The following is a 23,803-nucleotide window of genomic DNA, read 5'->3' as shown; positions in this document are numbered from 1 at the left end:
ACAGACACATTAAGTGTCCACTGTGATGCCAGTTTGGCAGTCTTTCAGTGGCAAATGGAAATCTATAGGCAGTGCCCTCTCATCCTTTTAGAATGTATTAATATGTGATGATTGAATATAGACAAAAACAAACACATTACTTTTGGTGCCAATATTTACAACTTGTTGGTTTAATACGGAGCTATAATCATGAATGAGGCATGAATATGGATGATCACTGTCTTGTTCACCCCATTACAGTCACTCTGTGCCTGACTTTTCTTAATTTTATGGTTGTTTTATCATCTGGAAACACATATGGTAGCTTCAGTGTAATAACCATGAATCCAGACGGGAAAATGAAAAGTAAACACAAGGCAATGGAAGAGCACTGAGAAACTGAATACCACAGCTGTGTAGACTATCCGTAAGCAGTATAGTAATATCACTAATCAGTGATTTCTATGTGGGGTTTAAAGGGATAGTTCACCCAAAATTCAAATTTCACTCATTATCTACTCACCCTCATGTCAACTAAGGGTTCGGAGAAGTTTCAGAGTCCTCCGTGCCTTCTCGGAGTTAAAGGGGGGATCCGCGCAGCAGTATTTGTCCATATGATGGTTGTGAATGGGCCTCACTTTTCTTCGTCCAAAAAGACACACAAAAAACATCCAAATACCTCCATGCTGCTCGTCTGTAATGTCCCTCTTGTATTGAAGCCCCGACATGAGAAATTGTTCTGCCGGTCATTGCAAATCACGCGAGATTTGCACTGACACAGGAAGAGCAGTGAACACTGAGACACTGGGAGCTTCCGCTACAAACAAGCTTAAAATATAGACTTATTTAATTTTTTTCGGAACAATTTCTCATGTCGGGGCTTCAATACAAGGGGGACATTACAGACGAGCTGTGAAGAGGTATTTGGATGTTTTTTGGTGTCTTTTTGGACGAAGAAAAGTGAGCCCCGTTTGCTACCGTCATGGACATGCAGTGCTGCATGGAGCCCCCCTGTAACTCCAAGAAGGCACGGAGGACTCTGAAACTTCTCCCAGCCCTTAGTTGACATGAGGGTGAGTAGATAATGAGTGACATTTGAATTTTGGGTGAACTATCCCTTTAAGCAAACTGCAGAAAGGCCTGGGAATCAGACCCTGAAAAGCGACAATGCCAACAACATGCTACCCATTTAAATATTTATACTTCCTAATTCTTATAACTGAATGGCATTAATGGTGACGTTAGGTTGTCTAGATTTAAATAATTAAAATCAGACATTGTGTTTCCACACATGCTGATTTCCGTTGTTAAGCAGAAATGTATCTGTCTTTGCTGATGTACCATCATGGCTGCCAGCAATCCCCTTCACGCTGAAACAGGTGTGTGTGCCAACCTAAACCTCCCAGTGATACATCCAGCAGCAGCACACCTGGGAGAGTCTGAGGAACCGTCAGAGCAGATCTGATCTGACGCCTGTCAGGTTTGTTTTACTGTAAACCTGTTAGGACCGAGTGCTCACTTTCTATAAATACTGCCACAGTCAGGAGGGACTTTAGTGTCAAGCTGCTCAAACTATTGTATCCACTCACTGATTTTACTGCTCTTGGTTTAGTGCGAGCAATAAAAAAAAGAAGAAGGAGAATAATCGACTTTAATGAGATTCTCACAGCTTCTCTGCTGGTTTTTATAAAACATCCCAGGACAAATCTAATGACCATCATCAACTCTACTTGTGTGTGAGTGTTGTCTTGGAACTTGACAGTAAGCGTGTGTGAAATTGAAAATCTCCAGAGATTTACAAGAAAAAAAAGTATTTGGGTTCATCAAGGGATTTTTTTTCCCACTGTTGGTGAAAGGTGAGAGAATACAAAGTCAGTGCAGCATTATGAAGTAACATTCATCATTTTCACTGACGATGTATCCACATATCTCACGAGAGCAGAGCATAAAAAGAGCCGAGCAGAAATATGATTAGATTTGTTCATATATCATTTATTAGGCAAAATCCCATTAGGACCACCTCCATGTCCTCACTGAATATTATGTAAGAGGTGGAGGACATTATAAAAACATCAATCACAACAAGCTAATGAGACTAAATGGAAAATAAACATGATAACAGAGAAGTTTTACTCATTCCAGGTTGAATCTAATTAGAGTTTTGAAGGTTGTTGTGCAAATGAAGAAAACTTTACAGCGATGAAAGTTCCTCCCATTTTGTTCCAGTATGTGATGGGTCGATATGACACTGGTGGTATCCCAGTTGTCCATTTTGAATTTTTTGAACATTTTTGCTGTGACAAAATACAGCAAATCAAAAGCCAGTCCTGTCAGTTTTATTCTTTTGACTCAAGTTTCACATTTGGTTTTCAAGACTTCATTTGTGTCTCAATATGTAAAACTGACTGGTGACTGGAGCAATGTTGACTTACTTGATTCAAGTTTTTTTTTCCATTTCTCAGTCTGTTATTTAACACACTGCATCACTTTGATATCTTAAACCTGTAATCAGTCCGTCTTTGATCCTGTGTTTTCCTTGTGATTATCTGTTGAATCCATCTGATGAGCTGGGCTTTGATGAGCATCTCTCCCTCCCTCTCTCTTTCTCTCTCTCTTTCTATCTCAATGGTGATGGGTAGAGTTCTGTCAAACATCATTTCTGGGAGGCCGAGTCACATAAAAATGATCTAATGATCTGTGTCTGCACTCTCTGACTTTCTGCATATGCTTTGTTTGTCACTTAAATCACTTGTATTGTCTAGTCTTTCAATGAAGTCTAACATGAGGGCAATACTGTCTCAGACCATCAACATCAAAGTAGAAAAATAATTGCTGCTTGGCTTGGATTACATCTTTGAAAGTAATAGCAGAGGATATGGAAATTGACAGATCTGTACAAAATATGTATAATTGCCTTCTGAAAAACTTGTAACATAACTTGTTTTGTTATGTAATACAAAGATTAAACAGACATGTAGAGGCCTCTGTTATTTTCCTTTTGTAATGAATTTTAAATCATCCAGAATAAAACCAGTGGCAGATAGAAGTAATTGTAACATTAATATCCCCCGCAAATAAACAAATATGTTTTTTTTTATCAGCAAGTTATTTAGTAGTTTGTGGTTTTGAGCAGAGCAGTGTGAATGTTTCCCAGAGTGTCTCTACTGTAGGAGCTCCCAGAATCATATATCTCACTTGTGGTGGCATGTGGGTGAGTAGGCACAGGCAGAGAAAGGAGTTTTGGGAGAGGTATAAATTGCTGAACAGCAGACTTCACACGTATTCGCCTCGCCAAAGTGATGGAGTGAGGGAGTGGAGGAGGAAGAGTGTGGGCAAGTGGCGCTGTGAGGGGTGGGGGGTGGATGGTGGGGGTGGGGGGGCGCATCTGAAATATTCACCACCTCAAAAAAATAAGAACCCAATTTATTTAGCCTGAAATGGCCTAAAAAATTTAATAATTGAGTCTGTGAACACGCAGCAAAGGCTCCAAAGGCGCTCAGTTCAGAGCAGGAAGGTGTTTACAGTGATGACGCCGGTTTTACATGAAATGCTGCTCCTGATTTAGTAATCCCATAAAGCCGTTGATCAACTGGCTCTATGAACCTTTTCTGAATTGGCAATGAGTGACTGTGTTTAATGGATTTATTGAGGATTGGATGAGGAATGAAAACCTGCTGTGTCATTTATTCCACTGACAGCCTGTCACCCTGTGTACACAACACACACAAAAAAACACTACTTAGCCAGATCAGCTTCCTGCTTCCTCCAAGTTCCCATCAAGTACAGTTCGCATAGTTCACTATGGATGGCAGCTTCATTTGTTTCTGCACAGTCACCCAGAAACCAACCTCTGCTCCTTGACTGGAAAAAAAACACCCACTTGTTTTAGCTTTACTGAAATGTCCAATGTGAGCACAAAAATATAATATACGGCCATAATCCCATGTCCTGTAGTGTAACCCACGACTCAGCTGTTGTCATACTCCCTGGAGGCCGTGGTCCTCAGGATCAAATCTTGTTGTGATTTCTGCTCCAATGACTCTCAGGTTACATCCTCCACTCTACTATGTTTTTCCTTTAAAATGCTAAACGTTTGCCTAAATTAACCCCCTAAACTGAGACACTTGCCCCTCGCTATAGTTTGAAAACCCCTGTGTTGCATTTTAGTGTCGACAGAAAGAAATCGAGACCTGCATCCCCCATTTAATTCTGCCACTCTCCAACCCTTTACCTTAAAGGGATAGTTCAACAATTTGGCAAATTGGCCCATAATCCCTATAGTTTAAGGAGTAGGTTCGTTATCTTTAATTGTCGGTGCAAGCTATTGTTAGAACAGCGGAGCAGAGCCGCGAGCTGCTCAGAGCTACGCTACGGAGGCTAATGGGATTTCTTGGTTTCCCTCATTAAACTCATCAAATACACAATCCAACAACTCCAAAACGCTCTGGTGGACAAGTTGTGACCTGCACATTCACCACGCTATGAGATAATAACAGAACGTTACAAGAGTTGTTTTCGAGGCAAATTTATGCAAAACCTCTGATACACGTTCCTGTCGGGGGCAGTCTTTTGGCAAGCAGTCTCTGCTTTTGCCTCGAAAACAACTCTGTCTTGTAACGTTCCGTTATATAGCCTAGCAAGGTGAATGTGCAGGTCACAACTTATCCACCAGAGCGTTTTGGAGTTGTTAGATTGTGTATTTGATGAGACATGCATAGATAAACACTACAATATTAGAAAAGAACTTAAACTCACAACAAAACAAACGTGTTTCCAGGGACACTAAGAAGTGACAGACCTAAAGACTGAGGCCAAGCTAACTATTTGAAAGAATATCTGAGTCATGTGATACTAATGTCATAATAAATAGACCAAATTCAACACCAGTAACAGATCACCATCTTCCGAACTTCTGCAGTGTTGAACAAAAACGTGCCCCATTGTCCATCACCTTTTTTTTGTGCTCCCAGAAACACTTCTGTTGTGTTGTGAGTTTTTACAATTCACAAGCTGTCAAATTGATGAAGTTGTTTTGTGAATTTGTGGCGAGTTTGTGTTTTCCTATATCACAGTGGTCACCATAACTTTTCCCACAGTTTACAGTTAAAAATAATGGACCAGTCTCCCTGAAAACAAACAAGTCTAAAGAATCTCTCCAAGGGCACATAAAAAAAAATCTGAAAACATTTGTGAAGACGGACTTTCTTGTTAAAGAGAGTGAGTGGTGACCTGAGAGTTGGTGAGGAGTAACTGGCCTCCATCATGGCTAACCGTGCACCACGGACTAACACAGTGATCAGTGTTGCCTAAAGGAAACCAACCTCTGTGAGACCAGTGAGCTAAAACTTATCTCACCAACCCTCCAGGTGCAAAAACTCCTTAGAGAACCAAAGTAGTTTGTGTGAAACTTCTTCATATCTGTAGTATTACCTTCTGTTTCCCATGCTGTTCTAAAGCTATATAAATCCTCACACAAATATTTTGTTGTGTGTTTGCATTTCATTTCATTTAAAGTCAGCTCATCACATCTATAAAGAGCAGCTTTCAGTTTCAAATGCTGCAGGATTATAATGATGAATTGACTGATTATCATCAAAGTTTCCTTTTTACAAGACGATGAAGACAATAAAGAGAAAAAAAACCCTCTAATTAACCTTTGTCAAACCACTCGTGGTGTCCCATGTGAGATAAGGTCTATTGACGGGACCTCAGCCTCGCCAATAAACGTAGTTATCTGATCGGTGTTAAAACCTTCCCCTCTCATCCTGCACTGTGGCAGCAGTTTAAATTTCTTGTCCACTGAGTGAGGGAAAGGGCAATTGGTGCAACACACCTAGGATGTCTGCTTCAATCACCTCCCACTGAGCCGACATGACTGACAGTACAGCTGACTGAGGTCCCAAGGAGCCCAAGGCAGGATAGAGGCAGCATAATTAAACCAGGGGAAAGTCAGAGCAGAGTTTATTGATCTGATCTAAACCACCTTCTCTGTTTGTGCTGTGGAACAAATACTTGGGATTTTTCTAACAACTTAGACTGTGTATAGGTGGCTGTCCCTCGTTGGCGTCCGAAAGAAACAACCAATTACCTAGTGACGAGCCGGGCCTTCATCCAGAGCTCAGTCCAAACCAGGGGGATGACATGGTTCAGAGGTAAAGGGTAAACTGTAAATAGGATTTCTCTGCACGCTGCCCAAAACAACCTCAGGGGTGGCAGAGATAAATGCACAGAATCAAAGAGCAGAAAAAATGCTTTTTTTCCCCAGCTGCTGCAGATTTTGCATCTCAGTCAACATCTGATGAGTTTTCTGCTGGAGCTATTAAAGAGCCGATTGAGATATTTGACTGGTGAAATCATTTACAATGACTAGGCTTTGAATAATTCAGATTTTTGTATATTTGAATAATTATGCTTTCATATTTTGCATTGGCTATACTTCAAAGACGAAAAAAATCTATCAGACATTAACAACCCAATTCAAGAATCTGAATGTTGCAGGCCTCAAAGGAAAACTCTGCCTGAATGTGCATAAACAACTGCAGTTTAGATGACGGAATACATTTGTGAGAGATTTCAGACTCCATAGAGCAGAGACACACAAGTTATTTATTCATATATTTAGACACACACACAAACTTACATAAATTGATCATATGTATTTAAGCAACCAGAGAAAGATTAGCATTTTCAGTCCACAACCAACCGCGACCAAGTAGAGATGGTGCAACATACAACCTACACTTTGGTTTTACTATTTATATCCAGTACCAGGTGGAACTGTAACAGCTAGTGAACCATCCATCCATCCATCCATCCATCCATCCATCCATCCATCCATCCATCCATCCATCCATCATCTATCTATCCACCCCAGCCACTTCCTGCCTTAGATTTTTGCAGTCTTTACACTGTCACCGCACTTCTCCCTCCTTCCTGTCATAATTACTGCAGCCACTAGATGTCTCATTACAAACAGAACAAGAAAACAAAAAAAAACTTAACTGTGGATCATAGTAAGCTGCTGAACAAACAGCTTTGACAATGTGCAATTCATACAAATGAGTATGAATACCAATTTTCAATTTAAAAAAAAGCCAACAAAGCTAATGTTAATTTACTATGACCTGTGTAATGCTAATGAGCACAAGCAGCATTGAATTTAATTGGCCAACACGATGGATGTTTTTTTTTTTTTTTTGTATTATCATAACACATCACCAGTTCTCACAAGTGGAAACGATTTAGTAAATCACAGCTTTGAAACAAGCAGTGGAACAACTTTGCAGACAAGACAGATTTACAATAGCTGACAACACAGTGCTCACGGTGCTTCAGAGGCAGGGACTTATTTTGCATAATTTCCTGTGCATGAGTTGTAAAATGCCAAATAAAAACAATATCATCAGACATTTACACATGAAACAATAACAAAAAGAAAGAAAAGGACAGAAAGAAGGTTGCTTTCAATTTCTATGCTCGCCCATGGAAGGAGCTTAACTTGATTAGTTTGTACTGACATTAGACAGTTTTTTTTTTTTTTTTTTTTTTTCTTCATTAGACAGTTACAGCATGTCAGACTTTAGCTGCAGGCTGGGCACCGTATGGGGGTGGGTGCCACAATTAATGGTGTAGAGGAGGGTAAAAACACGTAAATGCTGTTTGGCTGCATCTCAAAATCTGAAACGGAGGTCAAGTGTTTGCCCCATGGGCTTTATATTAATGCTTTACACATGTTTAGTGTGCAGTGTCTGCTTTTTTAAATTCTGGGGTCATATTGGTCCTCACATCGATTTATAGCATCCTCATCTCAGCACAGTACAGCTATCAGCCCACCACTTTGTTCTAGGTGGAGGAAAAACACATACAGCAAAAACCTCCTGTAATGGAGCAGAAAGTAAGGTTACTCCAAGCCCATTTTCAAGGATGAAGTCATTTGTCACTTGCATGTGACCAAACTGAAAATAAAACAGGCTTTGTTTATATACAGTATAACACAGTGCTTTAGAAAAGGGAGAGAACTGAATACCATCAAGACATTTTAACGGAGGAAAAAACACACAAACATCAAACCATAAAAATAAAATCTGAGATAAAATTTAAAAATGAAATCTTTTAAAATGTCTAAAGTAGACCTGAGGAATAAAGGTAAAGCAGTGACATGAAGCCTCAGGGATTGCCTCTGTAAGCAACTGTAAGAGAAGGGGGTTTGATTTTCTCCTGTCTGCTCTGTCAGTAACTTGCCCGTCAACACGCCGTCCTTCTTCCAGATCCCATCTGACAACATGTTGACCTCAACGTCATTCACACCAGTTCCAGTCACCTGATCCCACCACCCACCTGTGCACCTGCTTAATCCTCAAAAAAGAAAAAAGAAAAACCCTCAGTGCGCCCACACTTCTTCCCCTGTTTGTAAGATTATTTATTGAGCCATCCTCCCAGCTATGGCCTTCCAGACTTGTTGTTGTTGTCTGCATTAATCTGATTTTTTGGACACTTTTTCTGCTACTATATAACCATCTGGACCGATAGCTGCCTGTTGCCAACCTTTCCCTGCATCACTGAACAAGTAAACTGTTTTTTATTCCATCTGCCTGCTCTGAGAGATGTGGCTCTGAGTGCAAAGCTTGTTACCCACTATTATTAGGCATTTTAATTGTTTATGAATTATAGTATTTGCCAGCTAATTTTTATTTTTAAAATTGTGGTTTGCTATATTATTATTAATCCTATGGGTGTACAAATTTATAATATCAAATGTTCTTTTCATCAGCAGGTGACACTTCTAAAGGGACGACTGGAGACGCCAGTAGAAACATGTCAGGTAAATCTGTTTAAAAACTACATTGTCTGAAGAAAAGAACATTTTGAAATAGGACAAGATGAACTCGATGGAGTGTACAAATTCACCACCACCACCAATCTTCACTTTAAGGTGCACACCGACTACATTTGATCTTTTCCCAGAAACTCGAAATTCATTTTATATTCTGTTATAAATGATAAATAGGGGGTTTAAAGTACTTTTTCTGTGTCACAACAGAATAAAACTCAAACAAAATACAACTCATATTTTTAATATTACTCAAGCAGATGCAAGAGGGTAATAAAGATCAGAGAGATGTTCGTAGTTCGGTCATAGAGAACTAGCTTAGTTTCCCCCCCTGAGGGGCTGCTCAGTCTTTTGGAAATATATAATCTCTGTGTGGCCCGAGGAAAGGGGACAGCTCCCAGAAACGCATCGTCACAATAAATTAATCAAAAGAATTGTGGCACTGTCCTGAAATCAGATCAATAAAGACGTTCCTTATGATGACTCATGCTGATCTAAACCCATATTTGACGCTAATGTCTCCGCCTGAGGTTCTCAAGTGTACTCATGGGTGATGAATGTGTTTTTAGATACTTTGGATCCTATAATTGCCTCAGGCACTGTAGTTTAGACCAAGTAAGGTCAGTCAGGTATCTGGACAGGGGATACAGCCCCCATTAACATGCTGCCTGTCCAGCTGATGGCCATTAGTGCAGTGGTACTTGTTGGTTGTCACCTCCATTAGCCTGAAGACCGATCTCAGGGGCCTCTGGCCCCAAAAGGTCTTGTGAAATATGAAACTGATTGCTGGTGAATAATAGCAGCAGCCCTCATATTCAAATCTGGAGCTGAGTGCATTGTGTAGAAGAATATCCCTGGATTTGCCTAAGAAAGAGAGTAACAGATTTGATCCATAAATAATAAAATAAATACACGGCTGGTGGTCTGGGGATGCAAAACTCAGCAGTTTCCACTTGTGGTTTGAATACAGATGAATGCATTTATAGATCCAATCACTGAAGCATGCATCAGCAAGAAGGACGTTAGCATCATTATTGATGTTGTTTTTCACTGATGAGACGCTACGTTTTGTCCATCTGTCTGCTCCTGACGTCGTGTCGTGGATGAATTATTTGCACAATTATTGTTGTTTTCAGTCAGCGTGTGATCCACACAAATTCCTGTCAGATCGCTGTCTGAAATGTTTGTCTACAACTCAATATCTTTTGAAATGTCAGCCATCCACACCATGCACGCAGCAACATCAGGGATTTGTTGTGGCATAATCAATGACACTCAACACAAAAACACTTCAGAAAATGTTTCTGATGTATAGTTCCTTCCTGTGTCGTTGTTTCTAAGTGTTTAGGGACAGTTGGGAAAAGACAACGAAAAAGCATTAAATTTAAAGGTCCATCGTGTATTATGGGGGTAAAAACGTGATATCCAGGCGCGTAGAATTGGGTAGGGGCTCTGCCGGTTTCTCGCTAATGTAGGCCTACATGTGATTGGCCGTCCCCGCTGTCCAATTGACGGTAAACCTGCTAGTTGGCCAGACAGAAGGCCACGGTGCATAGCTGCAACTGCGACTGTAAGTTGTCAACATTTTGGGCATCAGTGGTGTCATTTACATTAACATTTGTGTTTGCGTGCGTGTGCTTGGTAATAAGGATGTCAAGGATATCATAGAAAAGGAAAAAGTGTAAGTTACTTCAAGGGTATATAAGAGTCACAGCAACCTTAAATAAAGGCCAATATTTAATGCCAAAGAGATACACTTTTTTAGTTATTTTTTTACTTTATAGTTATGTTTTACTCTTTTTTTGTTCATATATTCTTTGTGTGGAATGGAGCAACTGTTTAACAAACAAAAAATAAAGAACATTTGTGGGGAAAATACAATAAAACCTCAGATTCCAGATGCCATATTTTTGGGTAATAAATTAAAGCAATAACTATACAATCAAACTATATGATCATTGTCCCTAATGTATCTGTTCATAGTATGTCATGCATCAACATATTTTTGTCAGGTGACTGACAGTAGAGAGGCTGGGGGAGATAGAGGAGGAGAGGCTGGAAATTCACAGGCGAGGTTAAATAATGATGGATAATGATGGTGCACAGTTGCACTACAGCCAGAGTAAAGATGAGAAGTCGTCTGAGTTGCCTCCTTGTCTTTCGTTGCTTGAAAAATTTGAAATTCTAACGATTGATAAAAAGGGATGCTGGGAATTCACATGCAAACATGTGTGTTTTTATTGATTTGTGAGATATTTGTATGCTGCAATGCACCAACTGTTGTGTACTTTACTGTGTAGTGTTACGACTGACTCAAAGCCATAACAAAAAGAAGCGGGAGGCGACACAGGAGTTAAGTAAACTAAGCCAATCATTTATTTTAATCCAAATTAAATAAGAAAAACAGAGTATGTGTCAGGAGCATGGAGTGATCTGACCAGAGCTAGCCACACCCATCGGACTCTGTAACACCTCCTGCACAGCAACCAAAAAACATGGCGGGTGTAAGGTTTTGAATTTCATTTAATAGAATAGTAATGATAATAGAATCTGAAATAGTCCAATGTCTTTGCATTTAACAATGTACCAGTGGAATTGAATATCTCCCTGAAAAGACAGAATGTGGGTATTTCATGTTGTGCTGCAGGGATTATGTCATCTTAATGAGGCTTTAGACTTTTTCTGTGTTTTCATGAAACGTCAGTCTTGAGTATCTGAAGCAGATGTGTGTGAAGACAAACTGTGTTTCAAATATCACAGCATCTCACTTGACCATCCTCCCTTTGAACTCAACTCAGGAAAACACTAACTGAAACTTTAGCTCTTGAAAGACCATTTATTTTGCCTCAGACTGGTGATTAACAGGCATTGCCCTGCATGTTAAGCCGTTCGAGGTAGACAGTTTTGTTATTGGTTGATGGATATGTGCTGTGCTCTACTTTGACAGGGCTTATTAGTAAGAGTAATGCCTGCTGTCGAGATGTCACCTCTGGCCTCCGACTGATTGCATGTGTTGCTGAGTGGGATGTAATATTTTGGTTTGTTCGTAAAGAGCAGGGTCACGTGTGGAAGACCTGCTGGTGGATGTGTGAACGCCCTCAGACAACATCTGTTGCCTCCTTTGAGCTGAAAAACATTTAAAAATCACCATGTAAAGAAATATTTTGCCATTTAAAATGAAACCGAATTATGAGTATTCTACTGACAATGATTGAAACAGTGACAGATCTTAATCCTTTAAACAAAAGTTAATATAGGCCTATGTCTTTAGTTTTAAGATTTTAATCCCATTGAAATCTTGTTGCCTTCACCTCCTGGAAAATATTGATACTGTAGTATTTATTGGACCAGATAAAACCCAACAAATCATCACAAATCTGAAAGCAAAGATTTCAAAGCCAGCCCATCTGGCTTTCTTTCTCTGATCAAATCCCAGTTATTTCGTTCATTCCCTCCCTTGGCCATCTTCAGCGTCACATGTCCCAAACTGTTTCAAGCAGAAACTATGCATAAAAATTATGGAGTCCAGATACAGCAAAAATGATGCAACATTGACTTTGCATTAATCGAATAACAAAAAAGCTTTTTAAAGGTCACAAAAATGAATGTGTTGTGATGAAATCAGTCAACAACGAGGGAAAGAATATGTTTCCTGAAAACCAAATGAGTCAGCTTTGGCTTTCAAATGCAGCCCCAGTTTGTGATTTAGTCCAGTTAGTCAGGGGCATTTTTTGATTACACTTTAAATATCCAGACAAAAATGTCAGTGTGAATGTCATATCTGGATACAACACTGAAATTTGATAGAATGTATTAGAATTAAGTGTTATTTACCCATTTTAAAGAAAGTTTCCGTGAATTTACACTGGCCATTTGGTTCCTCTTCACCTTAGGTACTTGACTTTCAACTCACTTACAATTGTGTGACAACTTTTGCTTATTGCTAGTTAACAGCTCTCTAACCGTGAATCCATTGCTTACCCCCAACTCATCTAACAAAGTCATACTAACAATCAGGTGTCAAATAGAAGTGACACTGGAACATAATGTGAAAAACTAAAATCAAGGGACCGAGAAAAGCATTAAATGTACATGCTCTTTAAAAAAAATTCACTTCTTGCTAAGGACACATGTAGCAGATCATATTTGTGTGGGGTCATAGATCATTGCGGTGGATCATTAGATCAATGAGGGTCGTCGAGCCAAAACAAGTATTCACATGACTTGATGTTCGTAAAAGTTGTATAAATAAAAGAATGAAATCCGGTCACATTATCAATAAAATCAGGAAAATATGGGAGAGAAATGTTGTTTTGATTTCCACCTGTGGCTTTTTACACTTTCGCAAATGAATTAATGAAACTGAATCAAATGTGCTCTGTCAGTGCAACGGCCAAATGTGATGCTTCCAGATGTGTGATGTGATTACACGTCCTCCTGCCGCCAGCACTCAGGCTCCTCCACCAGCAAATATACAAAGAACTCCATTGGCAGCAGGTGTAGCTCTTTATCCTCATGGGCTGCACCTGGCACTCTGCTCCGTCTCATCCAATCACAGTCAGTCAATGAGAGCCACATCTTCACAGCTCTCTCACACTGTTTTAAACATGTCCATAATGAAACCTATATATAAGTGCCGTTCTTACCATATTCGCTCTATGATTAATGCTGTTGTTTTGAGTGTCAGAAGATGTGTGATGATACTGTAGCTCATGGCTCAAGCTGAAGTAACATGTATTCATTTTTTATGGTAGGCTACCCACCCCCACCCCCTCCATTCCTTGCTTTAAACACACAACTTGAAGCTTGGTGGAATGTATTTAATATTTTTAAATTATGCAATGTGATTGAATATCTGAGGGCATGTTTCTTTGATGAACAGAAAGAAAGAGTTTGCAGCATCAATTTACACATTACTGATACTTTCTCAGTGGTCGAATTTCAATTTATCATTTATCAAAAATAAAAAGGTGATAATTTCTTGCAAACACTGTTGCCTTATTACAAAATATAAAAGTGTTATCTGTTGATGTCAGTGTCAGTAGCCTAATGTCAGACAACAGCCCACATTATTCATAATGTTTTGATTTCATGCTGTTATCTGTAGTCATGGTCCAGTCTAAATATAGCCTAAGATTTGATAAAGCCCCATGAAAAGCTTTAGAAAAAAAAATCAATCAATCAATATGTAACTATTTCATAGGTGCAAATCATTGGTTTGGAAAACACATTTCCGCAGTAATAAAGCCACTAACTGGAAATCTGTGAATTCACTTGCATGCAACACAGCCAGAGAAATATATGATGAGGTTGCTTGGAACCTGTCTATCCATTCTATCTATCTATCTGCATATTAGGAGTGGAGATAAATGGTTTGTGGCTCTAATTCTCCAGATGGATGCCATTAACTCACTACAGAAGAGGGTGCAACAAGAGGATGCAATTAAAAGAGCACCAGTCAAATAATGTAGCCTAGTAAATGCGATGGAAATTGCACTATACCATTTTTATTTATTTTTTTGTTGTTGTTGTTTTTTGTGATACACTCCACCTCAAATGTACTGTTACATCATCTGTATTCATGTGCATTGAGTTGGTGAGAAAAGTCTTTTCATTCCCTGGATCCACTCACTCCATTATTGCTGACAATGACAACTTTACAGTGCCATTTTAATGAGATTATAATATTTGCCGTGTAGATTTATTTTGGACACATAACAATGAAAATGAGAGAAAAGCACAGACAGCAGAAGTAAGAGTGTCTTTGAAAACAGATTAATCACATCATTGTGATTTGTAGCTGTGAAAAATAGGATTTGTAGCCTGTTCACAGTGATGGATGGAGCACAACAAGTCTCACAAAGCTTGCTGTTCAGGACCAATTGGAGATGAATGAGCTCTAGTTAGTATAAGGTAGAAACAAGTCAAAAATATTAATGTCTTCGCTGTGGGACATACGTTATAAACTGTTGAAGGGCATGATTGAAGGAAATTAAACCGTTACAACAATATTATTCTTATTGCACGGCCCTGACAGCTCAATACATTGTAACTTAATATAGCCTAATGAGAATTTCGTCCTGTAAAAATGAGCCCACGCCATTTGTGCAGCAGATTATTATGAGCCAAAGTTACATTTTGTTGTTTGGCAACATAGTTTGGTGACATGGTAGGCTATTAAAGTATAAAGTAAGCTAAAGGGAGTGTTAGATGGATGGGTCAACATTTAGACACCAGCTATTCATTTGGTTGCAACTGTAACCAGGTTGAAATGTACTTTAATTTTATCTTTTGAAATCTCACCAAAACCCTGATTTTATTTTGAAAGGAACCATTTTATTTGTTTTCACCTTTATTTTGTAGTTTGGTCTGCAGAGACGTTAAATCAGTACTGTCTCTTTAAGAGTTCGTCGTCTGCTTGACCCGCGAACTGCTCCGCTCTCAGTCGGTGATGACCCCACTGAGAGCAGGTATGTGTTCATTTCTCTCGTCATGTTTACATTTTGTTTTGGGTTGAAAGGTATTAAAAACGTAATAATATACATGTATGGATGATAAATGAAGAGTGTGAACGGTTGTGGTGTGTGTTGCTAGGTGAATTTCGCAGCTATGCCATTGTAAAACTACTGCAGGCACAAGTGTTTATTTTTCGTTGTTTTCTTCATGTGTGTGTATGTGTGTGCTGCTAACCAGAGGCGGGTCTTCCATGGTGGCACGGGGGGGCACGTGCCACCCCTGCAATCTGATTGGCCACCCCGCGTGCCCCCCCAATGGTCATTGGCTCGTTGGTAATGTCAATCATTGTGTAAAGTTCGCTACACACACGGCGCACGTTTTCGAAAAAATACAAAGGAAGTAGCTCCGTGGCTCTGCGGTAATGAACTCGTTTAACTTCAACGGTCGGACTTTCTTGCAACATGATGCTTCGGTAACTTACCGGGTGCAACGAGTTAAGGTAAGAACAGAACACTAACTTACAGGTTCTTTAAAACTGTCGGTCACAAAAATGTTTTGCCAACTTCTGTTAAATTTGCATGAAAAACTGCTCTTAAACAACACGACGACAGGTGTGTTTTACTTTAGTTAGCTCTCCACCCGAAAAAACGTCAACACATCTCTCCACTGTTTCAGTAACGTTAGCATCTGTCGTGTGTTTTGCGACATGAATTAATAGTCAACAACAGAGTAGCCTATCATCATTGTTGCTACTGTTGGTACAGTGCAAATAACATGCTTTTCATTGTGTTTGTGAACACGTTTTCAATGTATAGCCTACTACAGTATGAAACGGAGGCAGGGAGATATCTTCGATTTCTTCTCCAAGAAGAAAATTAGCAGGGAAAGTGCAGGTGACCAGGATGAGAGTCAAGCTGAATGCAGCCAGGCAGAACAGGGTCAAAATTCCCAGGGCCAGAGCCAGACCAGCACTCATGGACCTCCAGGTGAAAATACAGCCAGTACTAGGGAAAAGCTTTAAAATGTGTGATGTCACGTGTTCTGCACAATTTTACAGTTATTCAGTGAATTAATGAATTTGATACCTCCTTTTAATACCTAATTTTAAATCACAGTATAAAACTGGCGCTATGAACTGTATATGTTAAATATCTGTAATTCATGCTATATATTATACAACAAATAATCATGTACACTTGATTAAAAATTTTAATCATGTATGTGCCATTAAAAATAAAATTGATGTAGTGTTGACTGTGTCAATCAATACTTTCAGACGCACAAAGGCAGAGGACTGATCCTGATGATGCTGCTGAATCGGATGACAGCTGTAGCAGCTCCAGCAGTCACAGCAGCTCTACCAGCAACAGGAACCTCCCAGTTCATGCTACTTTTGTGACACCGAAAGGTCCCGAAGGTAGTATATTTATTAAAAATTCTATTAACTTATCACCAGCAACATGGGAATTACTCTTTTTTTTATTACTTGCCTGCTGAAATGCTGTTGTCTCTTAATGTATTTAAAAAGATAAAGCTTGACAATCTAAATCTTACTTTGAAGTTGTCATTGCATAATGATCCAACTCAACTTTAAAAAGTTATAGAAAATATTAAATATCTTTTAAAAATGTACTTAATAAAAAAATTCCAGAATCCACATGTTTTCATATTTGTCAGGCTGTGGGAACAAGAACAAAATCATATTTTTGCCTTTAAATGTCTGTTTGGATCATGAGTAGTACTTTCCGGACTCATTTTGTATTTATTTTTAATATTTTCAGACATTTCTCAAACCAGAGCTGCTGGCCCTGCGCAACCTATCCTGAAGAACTTTCCCCGTACTCAGCAAGGACAGGGTAGGACAAGAGCTTTCAATGCTTCCTGGTATAAAGACTACACCTGGCTCGAATATTCCCAGTGCAAGGATAGCACTTTTTGTTTCGCCTGCAGACATTTTTCACTGCCCTCTGTTCCGGAGACAACATTTAACTCCGCTACTGGCTTTTCAAACTGGAAAAAGGCCACGTTTAAAGATGGAGGTTTCCGCTTACATGCCAAAGCAGAGCACCATGTTAATGCCATGATGGCATGGAAGGAGTATCAGAGGGGTGTTGACAATAATGCATCTTTGCTCCAGGCAATGGACAAACAGTACCAAAAAAAGGTAGAGGAAAACAGGAAGTATATCAAAACAGTTGCTGATGTTTTGCTATGCACAGCCACTCAGAACATAGCACAGCGTGGCCATCGGGAATCAGAAGACTCAGGAAACAAGGGCAACTTTTTGGCCATTTTGGAGCTCATAGCCAAACATGACCCCTTAATAAAACAGAAAATGGAACATAGCAATGCCAAGTACACCAGCAACCATATTCAGAATGAGATTTTAGAGGTTTTAGCAAGCATGGTGAGAAAGGACATTATTGATGAGGTAAAAGAAAGTGGGGTCTTCAGTATTCTAGCTGATGAAACAAAAGACTTAAAAAAAGCAGAACAGATTTCATTAGTTCTGAGGTACTACTACAGAGGTACAGTGCATGAAAGCTTCATGCATTTTGAGCATGCAGACAAACTTGATGCCGCTGGGCTAACTGAAAAAATTGTTAATAGCCTGCAAAAGTATGGTTTAGAGTACAGAGAACAGCTGGTGGGGCAGGGCTACGATGGGGCTTCTGTAATGAGTGGTAAGCACAGTGGTGTGTCTGCACGGATACAGTCCCTGGCCAAGCATGCCTTTTATGTGCACTGCAATGCACATTGCCTAAATTTGGTTATTGTGGACACAGTCAGAGCAGTACCAGAAGCGTCATGCTTTTTTTCTTTGTTGCAGCGCCTTTATGTGTTTCTGTCAGGTTCCTATGTCCACCAGAAGTGGCAGGACATACAGCGCTCAATGTATCCGAAGGATCAGCCTCGAGAGTTGCCCAGACTCAGTGATATTCGGTGGGCTTGCAGATATTATGCCTGTCGAAACCTAATGGACCGGCTTCCAGCTGTGCTACAAGTCCTTCATGACATTGATGAGGAGAATAATGGAGACAGAAGTGTAGAGGCACGTGGATTGCGAGGGCAGATAAACCTAGATTTCATTTGCCTTCTAGCAACCTTTAAAAGAATTCTCGGAGATACAAAGTTTTTGAGTGATATGCTGCAGTCCTCATCATTGGATCTCGCCAGAGCAATTGACCTCATTGAGGCGCTGCAGGACTCAATGTTAAAATACAGGGATGAATCATCTTTTGACCAGCTGTGGACAGAAGTCCTAAGCATGGCTCAGCAGTGCAACATCAGCACAGAGAGAATGTCTAAAAGGCAACAAAAAACAAGCTCTGCTCTTAACGACACAGTTGTCATGTCCACAGTTGGTCAGCGTTACAGTGGCATCGGCAAGGATTACTTTTGTAAGACTGTTTACTATCCAATCCTAGACCGCCTAAATGCTGAGCTAGAGAGACGGTTTTCAAAAACCAACTGTGATATGATGAGAGGGATTCAGGCACTCAATCCTAAAAGCAAAAACTTTTTAGAGGAGGCTCCTTTGTTTTTGTTCGGAACCATTTATGAGACAAACCTGGAGGATCTGAAGCATGAGCTCCACCAAGCTAAGCGGATCTTGAAGAGAAAGGAGGCAGCTGGAATGAGGAATCTCACCAGTTTGCTGGAGTTTACAGAGTTTGTGGAGCCATTTAAAGAGGTCTTCTATGAACTTTTCAGGTTGTGCAAAACTGCTTTGGTCCTACCTGTAAGCACAGCTGCATGTGAACGCAGTTTTTCTGCACTGAAACTGATCAAAAATCACTTGCGCACCACCATGAACAATGAAAGACTAAGTGATCTTGGAGTGCTAAGTGTGGAGTCCAAGAGAGCCAAGGCCTTGGATATGGATGAATTTGTAAGGTTGTTCAGCAGCAAACACGGCAATCGCAAAATACAGTTATTTTGAAGTGTCGGCACTTCCCAAATGAATAGTACTGTACATTGAGTTTTACTTGATCTGATTGTGATACAGGACATAAAATTGTTTATAAAATGTAAAGAGCTGAGAAGTTATTTTGAAGTGTCAGCACTGAGCAGTACATTGAGTTTTACTTGATCTGATGTGTGATACAGGACATAAAATTGTTTAAGAGCTGAGAAGTTATTTTGAAGTGTCAGCACTGAGCAGTACATTGAGTTTTACTTGATCTGATGTGTGATACAGGACATACAATTGTTTATAAAATGTAAAGAGCTGAGAAGTTATTTTGAAGTGTCAGCACTGAGCAGTACATTGAGTTTTACTTGATCTGATTGTGATACAGGACATACAATTGTTTATAAAATGTAAAGAGCTGAGAAGTTATTTTGAAGTGTCAGCACTGAGCAGTACATTGAGTTTTACTTGATCTGATTTGTGATACAGGACATAAAATTGTTTACACAATGTAAAGAGCTGAGCAGTTGTTATTGTCAATTTCACTGTGAGAATTTGAGTGGCAGTGCTGTCCTAATTTCATTTTGATGTTGTTGCTTAATCTTAATAAAACACACAACACTGAGCTTTTTATTCTATTTTTTTGAAAATTCTATTTCACATTTTAATTTTATTTATTTTTAATATCATGGGCTCTTTTTTTTTCTTTACATTGTTTCAGTGGTGTTTAAAACTGATTACTAAACGGAACTGCTATGTTCACTGTACAAAGCTCCCCCCCCCCCCCCCCCCCCTCATTTCTGTTACTTTTGGGCGGCCCCCCCAGATTAATTGTCGTTACCCCCTGTGCCACCCCACAAAAAATTATCTGGACCCGCCCCTGCTGCTAACAGGGGCCTGCTGTGAGCTAGCTCAAGACCGCATGTCACAGATGCACTTTCATTTGATTCTCATACAGGTATGGATACTGATGTATTTCACTGTTTACTGGTTTCATTTTTCCATTGACTTGGTTGATTGTTGGTTGAATTTATGTTCATGTACAGATACAACTCAACAAGGAACATTTTAATATATTTTTTTTTTTTCATTTTATTTCAGTATTTTATTAAATATAATTGTGAACTTTATAGTTAGCTGAGTCGGTGATGACCCCACTGAGAGCAGGGGCCTGCTGTGAGCTAGCTCAAGACCGCATGTCACAGATGCACTTTCATTTGATTCTCATACAGATGCCACCATTGCCTGTTGAATAAATGTCCGGTGGATCAGCAGCCTGAGTCCTGTGTCCATCTTTCCCTCACCCCCAAGAACACAACGCAGGATAGAAACAACACACACAAGAAACAAGTTAACGGATGTGCATAGGCCAGAGACAATACACAACCGTTACAATGGTGCCGTGACCTTTCAAGGATTGGTCAGAAGTTCGACGTCAGCTCGTCCACCGAGGGAAGCTGCAGTCACTCACCTTTCATGGTACTCAGGTATTTCCACGGACTATGCCCAGCGGACAGTTTCTTTTGGATTTACATGGACTAAGATTCTGAGACAGAAAAGAAATTAAAGGACAAAAAAAAAAAAAAAAAAAAAAAAAAAATGATAAGAAAGAAAGATGTGGAAAATGGCCTGTGTCAACACAACAGCGCCTAGAGGTTGATTTATTGTTTTGAAACTGTTGATTGATGTGGTTATCTGTTTTTTTTTCTGCTATTTTGATTTAACCACTCTGACTGATTTAATATCTTTACCAGATATTTTTTTTGTTTGTGTGTATGAAGTGAAAGTACCATGGCAGAGGGCGGTGAGACATTTTTTGTTGAGGGGGAAAGTGATGATGTTGGGCGTGACTCTTTTGAGTTCCAGTTTGGTGTGGGGAGGGGGTTAGCCAGGCAGCCTTCAGAGACCAGGACACCAGGGCACAGAGTCAGTGCACTAGACATGCCACAACTTACCTCAACACAATATGTAGATCGTGCCAGGCCAAGCCATGTCGAGCAGGACCCAGACTTGGGCTCACTCATCACACAGTTAGCTGCAAAGCTAGGTGAGTCCATTGCAGCTCAGCTACAGCACGACAGGAACACAATCAGTACAGACACTCCTGACAAATCCTCAGACATGTCACAATCTAATGTCAAGTTTGTCATGCAGTCAGATGCAAAGGAGCCTCCTATATTTAGGGGCGATGGCTCAGACAGATTCACTGTTCATGAGTGGGAAAATTTGATGACTCTGTACTTAAAGAAAAGACATATTCCTGTTCATGAGCAATCACAAGAAATTCTAGCGAGGCTTATGGGCAAGGCAGGGGATGTAGTGAGGATAAAGCTGCGTAATAACACCTCTATCAACCATACTACAGACCCACACATGATTTTTGACATTTTGAAACAACACTTTAGCGAATTGACATACTCCAACATGCCACTGGCAGATTTTTATAACACACTACCTGCACCAGGTGAAGATGCCATGGAGTATTGGATCAGGCTAAATAAAACTGTGGATGTGGCAGATGAATGTTTGAGAAGGCAAGGCCGTAACATTGATGACCCAAGCCATGAAGTTAGCATGATGTTTATCAAACACTGCCCAGACCAATCTCTTGCCAGGGTTTTCAAGTACAAGTCTGCAGAGAAATGGTCAGCTTGTGAGATCCAAGAGAGACTGGATGAACACATGCAGGAGAAGAAGACTCGAGCTGCTGTCATAAGACCAACTAGACCAAGTACAGTAGAACACAAAGCCCATTCCCAGTGTCAAGTTTCTAAGGTTGACAATGCACCTGTCCCTAATGTTACTATGCAGTCTGTGCCACTTTCAGTACCCTCAGCTGCATCTTGTGTTAATAATGACTGCATGAAGAGCTTGGTGACTTTGTTAGATCGGCTAGTCACACAACAGACACAAGTGCCTGCTACAGACTTTCGCTCTCGAGCCACAGCACCTCACGCTCTCCAGAGGGTGTGTAGAGTTTGTGGGGCTTCTAATCATTCTACATTGTCTCACTGCAGGAAGGAGAACAGGTGCCTGAAGTGTTTGTCTCCTGGTCATTGGAAGAAGGACTGTCCACAGCAGGCTAGCCAGCGCCGCTTCCAGCCCGACAGCAGCGCTGGTGGGCAGAACCAGCAGTTAAACTAGAGCGCCTGCACCTGGAGGGGGGCGGTGTGGGTGATTTGACTGAATCCCTCTCTGACACATCTGATCCTGCTTGGCTATATGAGAACAGCTGTGCAAAGGCTCCAAAAGGGACCAAGATTGTCATTCAAGCCTCTCAGAAAATTCAAGCCTTCAGTGAGCTGTTCTATGCTCCTGTCCTCGTCAACAACAGCGTGGAGCTTAAAGGTATGTTGGACTCTGGGTCTATGGCGTGTAGCGTCAGTGAGCCCGCTGTGGAGAAACTCAGCTCTGCCGGTGTTTTGCCTGAGAGACAGTACCCTGAAGAGAATGTTGTTTTGATTGGCTGTGGAGGTCTGCAAACTCAACCTGAGGGTTTTCATGAGTTAGAAATGAAGATTTATGGTGTTCATTGTGTTGTACCTACCTTGGTGGTCCCTGGCCAGCGTGACGACCTCATCTTGGGTTCAAATGTCATCAAGCACATCATTCATGTCATGAAGAGCGACAGCGACTATTGGGACATTGCATCCAGACATGGATATCAGCCTGATCCTGATGTTGAGCAGTTCTTGTCTATGTTCACCACTGTTGAGTCATGGAAAGGGCGTGAAGTTCCTGACAAAATAGGCACTGTTAAACTCACCCAAGCAGTAACACTCCTGCCGAGACATGAACATTTGGTTTGGGGCAGACTCCCTGCAAACTCACCTATGTCTCCAGGCAGCACGGTTGTTGTAGAGCCGACCAGCTCCAAGTCCATGCCACGAGGTGTTTTGGTGGGTCGTCTCGTCTCGCCTCTTTGGGGTGATAGATGGGTACCTATGACTGTTGTGAACCCGTCTGAAAAAGCAGTCACACTGAAAAGAAACTGTAAATTGGCTGATGTGTTTTCTTGTGTGGCAATTGAAGATTTGGATGTTTTCCAGGGCATGCAAGCTGCTTCTGAGAAGCTGCAGTCAGATGCAGAGACACCAGCTTCTGGCGCAGACACGCAGCATTCTGGCAGCTCATCCTGTGTCCCTCCTGCCGTTCACTTGGACAAAAGTTTGTTGGAGTTGGGCCTGAGTGACATCGATGTAGACTTTTGTCAGGTCAGTGCTGCCTGTAAGTCTCAGCTCACACAGTTGATATCTGAATATCAGGACATTTTCTCGAGACATTCTTTGGACTGTGGTGAAGTCAGTGGGTACGTGCACCGCATTCGTCTCACGGACGACCGTCCTTTTCGCCTGCCGTACCGAAGAGTTCCTCCTGCGCATTATCAGAAGCTGAGGCAAGTTCTTACTGAGATGGAGGAGAAGGGTATCATTAGGAAATCCTCAAGTGAATATGCTTCGCCTCTGGTGATGGTGTGGAAGAAAGACGGTGGGGTGCGGATTTGCACCGACTTCAGGTGGCTGAACGCCAGAACTTTGAAAGACGCTCACCCTTTACCGCACCAGTCCGATTGTCTGGCCGCTCTTGGAGGCAACTGTCTCTTTAGCACAATGGACCTCACTTCG

The sequence above is a fragment of the Trachurus trachurus genome (assembly GCF_905171665.1).
Source record: "Trachurus trachurus genome assembly, chromosome: 20".
Taxonomy (NCBI): domain Eukaryota; kingdom Metazoa; phylum Chordata; class Actinopteri; order Carangiformes; family Carangidae; genus Trachurus; species Trachurus trachurus.
The sequence above is the reverse complement of the archived record's forward strand: the minus strand, read 5'-3'. Positions refer to the sequence as shown.